The sequence below is a fragment of the Homalodisca vitripennis genome, chromosome 2, assembly GCF_021130785.1.
Source record: "Homalodisca vitripennis isolate AUS2020 chromosome 2, UT_GWSS_2.1, whole genome shotgun sequence".
NCBI lineage: Eukaryota > Metazoa > Arthropoda > Insecta > Hemiptera > Cicadellidae > Homalodisca > Homalodisca vitripennis.
In genome coordinates this window covers 160312773-160323711 of record NC_060208.1, presented here as the reverse complement: position 1 = coordinate 160323711, position 10939 = coordinate 160312773, and positions in this window count along the sequence as shown.

The window sequence follows — 10939 nt, the reverse complement described above, 5'->3', positions numbered from 1 at the left end:
TAAAGAGATATATTTTCTCTTTACACCTATCTATATATCAATGATACACCTACTTGTTGCTAATTATTGTAAGATCAAGTAGCCGTTTATATCACTATTCTTGGCAGGCCTTGAAATTTACACTTACAAAAGAAATAGTGAGTAAAATTGGCAGGTATGGAGGTGTCTTGCAGTAGGCCTACGTTGGGCTATAAATATTGGTAAGCGTCAACGGTTGCTGAGACATTCAATTAAAATCTTTGATAAGAAAAATTAACTAATAGTTTATAGCATTTACAATATCCAAAAGAGCAAGTTTTAAATTAAAATTTTAGTAGAAGTCTGATAGGAGTGGAAGTAGTTTAGGGTAATCCTATGCCAAAATTTATAATTAATAAAATGGTAACCTTGTCGAGTATCGTATGTATCGTAAGATATAATGGCAGCCTCTCATTGGTTGACTCATCACGTGATCCCATCTGTCGGTCTGTCTGTCCACCGTGTAGGAGTTTCCCTAGACGTCCAAGGATTTTCTTGTATCGTCGTAGCCGTTCTATAGATATGGTCTGGTTGCGGTCGCTCATAAAGTCTCGCTCTTTATTTTTTCTTAGGCAGAGTAATGCTGTCTTGAGTCTCGATGCCTTCCTTTGTCATACGAGTACTCTTTAAAAGTTGTACCGTCGGTGCTGATCTGAACATCACATGCTCCGGTCGCGGTAACTCACAAAGCCTTAGCCCCTTTGTTCTAGTTGTAGTAGAGTGTCGCTCCAGGTTCAGGTGCCCTTCGTGAACGCGGTTGCTGAAGTAGTGCCGCCGAACTCCCCTCGTTTGTGATGAACAGAAGGTTCCTCTCTAAACTGATATCGCGATGCCAGTGACTGTTCCTAGTGACAATAGAAACTGACCCGTTCTTCCATGGGCTCCACGGCAGCCCGGGAAGCCCTGGACGAGCTGGAAGGTCCCCCACCCTTTCGAAGAAGCTCGGCAAGAACCTATATCTACATCGGCGAATTTGCATCTATCCTTACAACATGCACCTTTCACTACATTGCTCAACCCCTTTCTCACATCTTCGAATGTAAATGTTGTCCATTTAAATTATTTAATTATCTTTCATATTTAACAAATAAATATTTAAGGAATAACTTTTTTATAATTTATTGTGTAACTTAATAATATTTTCAGTAATTTTACTTTGAGTATTGTATGTTTTATATATTTAATATGAATTTTTTCATAGAACTTAAAAATAACTGATAATCAAACATTTTTTGCTAAGAAATCAAACGATGATGTAGCCGTGTGATATTAAAAAGAAAACCTTATGTAAGAAATATGGTTTAAAGACTTTGGCTTTCCATGTACATACATTACTACTAAGAGATACTTTTCAGGATTATTTCATACTTAAATATTGATATACATTACACACAAGTATGGAATTCAATTATTCAATTCCTGTATTATATTAACTATTATGTTTATGTAATATTCCATAAAATGTGCATTGGCGGTGATATACCCAAACTTTGAACTTTTAACCTGGAATAAGCCTTGGTACAGTACTTGCCTTGCTAGCAACATTAGTACAAGCAATTGTATCCAGTAACAATACATATTACTCTTCACAGCCCTCCTCGATGGGGATGGAGGACAAAAGAACAAATGTTTCCTTAGTGTAACTACTCTTATCTGTCTAACATTGCCGGATCGGCAAAAGACAAACCCTTGCAATTAGCAGGATTAAAGGCAAGCTCCTTCCCTGCTCTTTCTTAGCCCCGCTTCAACCAATGCCCTCAGTGCATCTCCTTCCAAATAAAATAAAGCAAGAAATAAAACAGAAGAATGGGACTGAATAGGTACAAATACTTCTACCCACTAGATTCAAATGTTAATTGATCTTACATAAGAAAACATATTACTACGGATCCATCTGCTGTATAAAAAACCTACCTTTAACAACAATCTACACTAATAACCTTTGACTTCTCTCTCTAAAATATATAAACAGATATTATATACCTTGATTGCATTTTTGCATGAGCTGTAGTGAAGTCTATTTACTCTAGTCGTTTAAAATATGTTTTTATAGACTACCTATTATAATGAAATATTACTGTCTTTCCGATCACAGATTTGAAACTTTGCATGAAACTCAAGCACGTCCCTTCATGGGATGTCCCTCATATAAATGAGGTCTAAGATATGCCTCATAACTCCTATCCGTAGGTGAATAAAGAGGCTGTAATCTGTCTAGAAATAGTAAGGGCACTATATAGCACATGGTCCGCCGAGAGAGAATCCATAGCCTCGCACACCAGCAAAGCGTTTTACCCAAGACGTGGTGTGATTTACTCCTTATTCGTATTATAAATGATACATAGGTTCTCTATTCTCGAGTATGGTGGCGTATTTTTGGCTTACTACTCTTAATATGATACTCAGATGTCATTTAGTAGATCTAAAGAATTTAAAGAAAGAACAAAAAATCATGAATATAGATTTAGTAGCAGTTTTTTATTGCTTATAAAAATTGATGAAAAAACGTTTTCAAAAATAAAACCTAGCTAGATTAATGTGTAGCCCCCGAAGCAAAATGTCATGAAAGTCATTGGAGCCGTTTCCCAGCTTTGTATATATATATACACAAGATTTGCTCGTTTAAGGGTATTAGATGTTTAAAAAGACTGTAGGGCTTCATTATATAACATCATAAATGCGTGGGTACTTCGAGTTAGTAAGAAAATATTTATTGTGTTGTTTTATTTTTACGTTCAATAGAAGCGTCGTTCCATATGGAGTGGCATATACTATTTTAAAGACTACAATTTAGGAAATTATTGTAAAGACCATATCTAATTATTTAACAAATTATATTATTTTAGCTTGGCAAGGTTACATACAATCATAAGCTTGTATCGGTTTTGAGCTACTTAAGTCACGAAAACATGAATTTGTATACATTCATATTTAAAGATAAAGTGCAATCTCTATAGTTTACTGCGCAAAAAGTGCAAAAGAATAACGATTATCCGCAAACGAAAGTGTTTAAAAGAAGCGTACTGCAGTGGATAGATACAAGATTGGTCTAAATGAAGTTGTAAAAGGCATCTCATTTAAGCTAAATAACGTCTGGTGCAATATGTTTATAGTCAAAAACTTGTAATGGCTACATGCATTATACCCTTATTAATCAAAAAATATTCTTGCGATATTTGTAAATAGAGTGATCCGGAAATTCATACGTTTTCATTGTCTAATATAATATATTGTGCACTTTAGTCTTGATTACGTGCTGTTTTTTTTAAATATTAGACGTTAAATATTAAACTTCAGACTGTTTAACACGTCAAAACAGAAGTGCTCAGTGACCCGATGATAAAGTTGGATGGAGACATATACAGTCTGAGGTGTTATAATGAAACACATACAACAGTTCTGTTAGAGAACTTCATCAACATTCCTGCAGTATTGCGTGACATTCCCTACTCATCACATACACAGTATCTCACCTACAAAAACAGTCTTTTATAGATATGACATATAGCTAATAAAATGCACTGTTTGAAATACGTCTAATATTTAAAAAAACCACACTTAATCAAGACTAAAGTGCACAATATATTAAATTAGACAATGAAAACATATGAAGTTCCGGATCACTTTACTTACAAATATCGCAAGAATATTTTTGTATTAATAAAGGTATAATGCAGGTAGCCATTACAATTTTTTTTACTATAAACATATTGCACCAGACGTTATTTAGCTTAAATGAAATGCCTTTTACAACTTAACATCAGAGTTCATTTAACGGTAATATAAAGGTAGCTCTCCTAACACTACAAATGTATTACTTCTTGCAGTTCAGATAATTGATATTATGTCTTTTTGATGTTAATTTAAAATACAAATTTGTTAGAAAAAATCAACTTTTGTCTTTGAAGGCTTCATAATTATAACTAACAACAATTCATGTACTACACCTCAATACGTAGAAATCGAAATGGTTTTAGAAATGGTATTATGAATTAATTAGGTACCTATATTTATTAATTTATTTTTTATTTAATTTATTTATTTATATACACTTTGAACATTGTTATATATAGTTCTAATAGGTAATTAATTTGTAGGCACATATACATTGGTTGTGTAACAGAATGAAGAGGCCTGAATATTTTGGAAAGTTTTGAAAAATGTTGATATATATATGTGTATATATATATATATATATATATATATATATATATATATATATATATATATATATATATATATATATAAAAGAAAACAAAACATGTTTCTTCAACTTGAAAAGCTTAATATTTCGTTACTTTTCAGTAACATTATCAAAAGCATATATACAATAAAATATAAACAAATATAAAAATGAAGGTTATAAAAACATTGGAAACAACAAAACAAAACATATGGTATCAAAGAAGAAAATTAAACATGTAACCTTTCCTAAACACAGAGATAGATAAAAAGTTTGAATAATAAATTTAAATTAGCTGTGTCTCAAATTTAATCCAACTGGTGATTTTGATTGAAGAGCCATTATGTTTGCTTGTTCATATCTTCTTAGTAATAATTTTGTGTATTCTTTATTGTCATAATTTTGAAACTTCTTGATGCCAATTAGAGAGAAACAATTTTCAAAGGTTTTGTTGTGTTGGACAGCGTGTGCAGATACGGGTCTAAGTAAATTTTGATGTCGAACATCGGCACGATGATTGTTCATCCTCAGCCTAAGTGACGTAGATGTTTCTCCAATGTAGTCTTTAGGGCAATGTTGACAGGATAATTTATAGACTACATTTTCACTGTTACATGTGATATCTTCTGCAATAGAATATTTTTTGTGCGTAACGCAACTTTTGTAACAGTTTGTAGATTGCATCATATTGCATATTCCACAGCGTGGTTTATTGCATGGATGGCATTTGTGTTTGAAATTTTGACTGTTGTCTTTATCTTTAATGTATTTTGGATGAACTAATAGATTTTTCAGATTTGGTGGTCTTTTGAAAATAATTCTAGGAGGTCTATTAAAAAGATCCTTTGTTTCTGGAGATTGTTCCAATATTTTGTAGGCGGTCTTCATAATTCCATTTACTTTGTATAATCCAGGATGGTACTGAGTTACAAATTTGGGATCTTTTTCCACAACACTTAAAACATGGTTTGTGTATTTAGGCTTAGCTATTTCACTGTTAATTAATTTTGCAGGGTATCCTCTGTTGATTAATGAATTTGATAATGTTGTTACATAATTTTAGAAGTCAGTGTCATCTGTACATAGATTCTTAGCTCTTAGAGCAAGACCCTTGGGTATAGATTTCTTTACATACTGTGGATGGCAGCTATCATAATGTAAATATTGCATACTATTTGTGTCCTTGACATGAATTTTAGTTTTAAAACCACCGCTGTTTAATAAAACGTCTACATCAAGGAAGGTCACAGAATTTGGCGATGTTTTCCAGGTGAAATTTAGTGATGAAAAATCGTTTAATTATAAATCGAAGTCTTCTAGGAGTCCTCATAGTTAAATGATTGAGAGTTTGAGGATAAATGGAACTCTGTTTCATTCCAGGTTTATAGCGTGTATGACTATTTCTGGTATAAATATATTCAGATTTTTATGAATTATATATATTAATGTAATGAAAGTAACTAAAACCCTTTTTAAAATCTTTTTATTGCATACACGTGTTTCGGTTTTTAACCATCATCAGTGAACATTAACGCGTAAAGACGCAGGTAGTTGATAGTCAAAAAGAGCTTATTTTTGTACTTTTCACTTTTCCGCCCGGCCTAATAAGTGAGGTTTTGTAATGTATAAATTGTACATGTATAAATTCATCTATTGTTCTGGTTTTACCACTGCTTGGTGGAGTATGTGTGAGAGTAGAACGGAGGTTACTAATGAACCCGGTACAAATCTAAGGCTGGTTTATATTCCACAGATACAGTGTTTTTTCTAAACTAAAAGTATTTTGAAATTGTGTTACAATACTGAATTAACTGTATAATAATTCCATTAAATAACAGTGCCCTAATCAAATATTATACGTAATAAATTAATATATGGAAGATTCATATATTTGCAATATAAATAATTTACTAAAACAATAAATAATATTCTAAATTATAATATCTTGACTTATGCTTTTAAAGTCATATTTGCGCAAGACTAAGTTCACAGAGACCAAGGAGAAGGGATGGTTAGGGGTAACCAGGAGTGACACTTTTATCGGATAAAGAAGAGATGTCAATAGTCGTTATCTGGAGTATATCCCAGCCTCTGATGTTATTATATTACTTTGAACATAGCTCCCCATGTTGGAAAGAGTTTTAAACAGATAATTTAAAAATGCATTTCAAATTATTTATGTCAATATGTCATAATTATACTTCTACTTATTTTTGTGTATAAAATAATAAATCTTTTTTATATTAAATTTTAAACCGAAAAAGTTATTGTTCATTTAAATAATATTACTTTTAAAAAAATATGCAAAGTTTAACATTAGGTAGGAAGATATTATAAATTGCATAGGTTGATTTTATTACATGGATATTAAAAACATAACTTCCTATACTATTTAGCGATTTTTTACGTTTCTGTATGTCCTTTCGCGCGATAGGTTGTGATATCAGGCTCCTACTAACTTGAAATTTGGTACTTGGTACCATTTTAGACCAAGATAAAACCCTATAAATGTCTTTTTTAGTAAGTCCATCTCTATCTGTCTGTATGTTCGTCTGTGTGATGCATCTTATTATAAAGGTCCCTAGAATCCTGAAACTCGATACATACCCTCATCTTAGTCCAAGATAAAACCCTATAAATGTCTTTTTTAGTAAGTCCATCTCTATCTGTCTGTATGTTCGTCTGTGTGATGCATCTTATTATAAAGGTCCCTAGAATCCTAAAAACTCTATACATACCCTCATCTTAGTCCAAGATCAAACCCTATAAATGTCTTTTTTAGTAAGTCCATCTCTATCTGTTTGTATGTTCGTCTGTGTGATGCAACTTATTATAAAGGTCCCTATAATCCTGAAACTCGATACATACCCTCATCTTAGTCCAAGATTAAACCCTATAAATGTCTTTTTTAGTAAGTCCATCTCTATCTGTTTGTATGTTCGTCTGTGTGATGCAACTTATTATAAAGGTCCCTAGAATCCTAAAAACTCTATACATACCCTCATCTTAGTCCAAGATAAAACCCTATAAATGTCTTTTTTAGTAAGTCCATCACTATCTGTCTGTATGGTAACCTTCTAGTCCAAGATAAAACCCTATAAATGTCTTTTTTAGTAAGTCCATCTCTATCTGTCTGTATGTTCGTCTGTGTGATGCAACTTATTATAAAGGTCCCTAGAATCCTAAAACTCGATACATACCCTCATCTTAGTCCAATATTAAACCCTATAAATGTCTTTTTTATTAAGTCCATCTCTATCTGTTTGTATGTTCGTCTGTGTGATGCAACTTATTATAAAGGTCCCTATAATCCTGAAACTCGATACATACCCTCATCTTAGTCCAAGATTAAACCCTATAAATGTCTTTTTTAGTAAGTCCATCTCTATCTGTTTGTATGTTCGTCTGTGTGATGCAACTTATTATAAAGGTCTCTAGAATCCTAAAAACTCTATACATACCCTCATCTTAGTCCAAGATAAAACCCTATAAATGTCTTTTTTAGTAAGTCCATCTCTATCTGTCTGTATGGTACCCTTCTAGTCCCAGATAAAAACCTATAAATGTCTTTTTTAGTAAGTCCATCTCTATCTGTCTGTATGTTCGTCTGTGTGATGCAACTTATTATAAAGGTCCCTAGAATCCTAAAAACTCTATACATACCCTCATCTTAGTCCAAGATAAAACCCTATAAATGTCTTTTTTAGTAAGTCCATCTCTATCTGTCTGTATGTTCGTCTGTGTGATGCAACTTATTATAAAGGTTCCTAGAATCCTAAAACTCGATACATACCCTCATCTTAGTCCAAGATCAAACCCTATAAATGTCTTTTTTAGTAAGTCCATCTCTATCTGTTTGTATGTTCGTCTGTGTGATGCAACTTATTATAAAGGTCCCTATAATCCTGAAACTCGATACATACCCTCATCTTAGTCCAAGATTAAACCCTATAAATGTCTTTTTTAGTAAGTCCATATCTATCTGTTTGTATGTTCGTCTGTGTGATGCAACTTATTATAAAGGTCCCTATAATCCTGAAACCCTCATCTTAGTCCAAGATTAAACCCTATAAATTTCTATTTTAGTAAGTCCATTTCTATCTGTCTGTATGTTCGTCTGTGTGATGCAACTTATTATAAAGGTCCCTATAATCCTGAAACTCGATACATACCCTCATTTTAGTCCAAGATTAAACCCTATAAATTTCTATTTTAGTAAGTCCATCTCTATCTGTCTGTATGTTCGTCTGTGTGATTTATAACTTAATGTAACTTAAGTGTACTATTTTAAATATTGACACTATTTCGCCGTGTCTGAGAAAAAGAAACACCTGTATTCAAGCTGAGTTGAGACTCGAGAGTGGGCAACAAACGCCAAAGTACCGAATTCTAGGCCACTGCACGTGTGAACATCACCAACTTTTTCTATTCTTATTCTTAATGTTTATAAACTATCAACCGTAAATTACTATTTCTGTACCGTAAAACCTATGAAAGAGGTGTGATTTTGACGATTATGATTGAGTGGGAACCGTGTATACATGCAAGTAGAGTGTAACACATTTAATGTGCAGAGTCCTCTCGCATTTAAGTTTAGGAATATTATAGTTCACGAAGATCCACATCTATTCAAAGACGAACTTAATAAAACTAAGCTTAAACGGATCGAGGGGATTCTATAAATAGCCACACCTTGTGTATTAATGTATTTACACATTTTTGAAAAGAATGAAAGGGCAATGGACATGTGAACGATCTACGCGTTCATTAGATACATTTTGGAAATACATGTATAAATGGGTAAAACTAAAGAGAGTTTTAATCGAGATGTGCCATGCCCAAAATGAGAAACGAGATCGAGATCCACCAATCTCTATTTCAGATTACGGAATGCTGGCTGCCGGCCGAGGGTGGAGCGACATCATACCGATCACATGATGTTACGAGATGTCATGTGATCTGGATAGGTTAGAGAAATACGTGGACCTATCAAAATAGTAGTTACTTCATTATAAGTCATCGTTTACGTCTACCTCACCAGCGCTGACTTACCGTTGAATATTATATGTAATAAATACAAATAAAAATTAATCTAAAATGAAATTATATTTTATAATTATATTATATTTACTTTAAAAGAAGATTTTAACACACCAAAACCACTTAAGAGCTGGTTAGTAATCAATTAGAGGAAGGGGGTTCGTAATAAGTAGAGCTAGGTGAGGAGATGTAAAAACACCTTGACCTGAGGTCTGGCAAGAGTTTCACCTGGAGTTGCCAAGTGCATCACTATCACTACCAGAGATGACATTATTGAGTCGAGCCACAGGCCATAAGAAAGGGGTGCAGTATGACTGAGAGACGGGAGTAACACTGAAGTGGGATCAGATAAAGTGTTGACGCTACACGGATCTATGATATTAGCAGTGCTGTAAATGTCTTAAACATAGCGTATTACGCTTAAGAGGGATAACGTGAATTCTCGATTGTATTTTGTTAACGCACTATTCACCTTCACTGTTACTGTACCACGAGTTCACTTAGGCTGTATAGCCACTTTCGGACGTGTCCACGAACGTATGTTGTTCATATTCTTTGGGGTCACAGAAGTTTAGAAAACGAGGGATAGAGATATCAGTCAAACTTTTAAGTTCTAAAAATTAGGAGTTCCATTTTTAGACCACGTTAGTAGGAATAGCCTACGATCATCCCTAGCACTTGACGAGGTCTAGAGAAACTATATAAAGTTATTATCCAGAGAACGAGAGAGCTACAGAGATAAGAGATCTTGAAAATAATGCAAAGTTCTTTACAACACACTATAAAATCAAGAGTACTTTTTGTATAGAAAAATCACAAAAGAATTTTAAAACAAACTGGAAAATATTATAAATGTCTACCATGGAATATTAACATTTGCAGGATAGAAAAAACTTTAATATTTGTTTACTAGTCAACATCGGATAAAAATCGATTATGTGGATGATTGTAACTTATTTATTTATATATTGTAGGATTTTACTTTGTTCTAGTTATTTAAGTTTGAAATAACTTTAATCGATTTATACGTTATGAAAGGTGAATGCTGCTAAGTATGGGTTCAACATTGCACACCCAAGTTACATGAAAGTAATTTTATAGTTTCCCACTTACGTCAGAGGAAAAGTTCAGAAGGTTTTAATTAAAGTTCTTTGTTTCCTTCATCAGAACTTCATAAACTTTCAAATATGGTATGAAAAGTTAAAATTACCTTACTTAATATTGTGATCAACGTCCTTATACAATTTAACGCTAGAAACATTCAGGAACAACATTTCCGTTAACGATTTCTTAACGCAAGAATCAATGTGACACAACACAGTATTACAATATATTTATTAAACATAACTGCATTTACGTTTAGTATGCATTCATAACTTATTTATATTATATAAATAAACATTTGGTTTGCAAGCACGAATCAGTTTAAATAGAGTATACTGATTAAAACAAGGAAAACCCTCTTGTGCCTCACAAAAGAGCTAGGTTGTTCTAGAATGAGCTTAGGCTACATATATTTTAAGTAAGAACATATATGACACGTTAACTAGACGTGGTAAATTAAACAACAATATGCAATTAGTTTCTAGTCTCAAAGGCATTGACGTAATATAATAACATAGAGTTGCGTATACCGTACGTACCGAGCAATAATTGTTATTTGCAGTGCAGTGAAAAAGAGCAGTACAATACACCTTT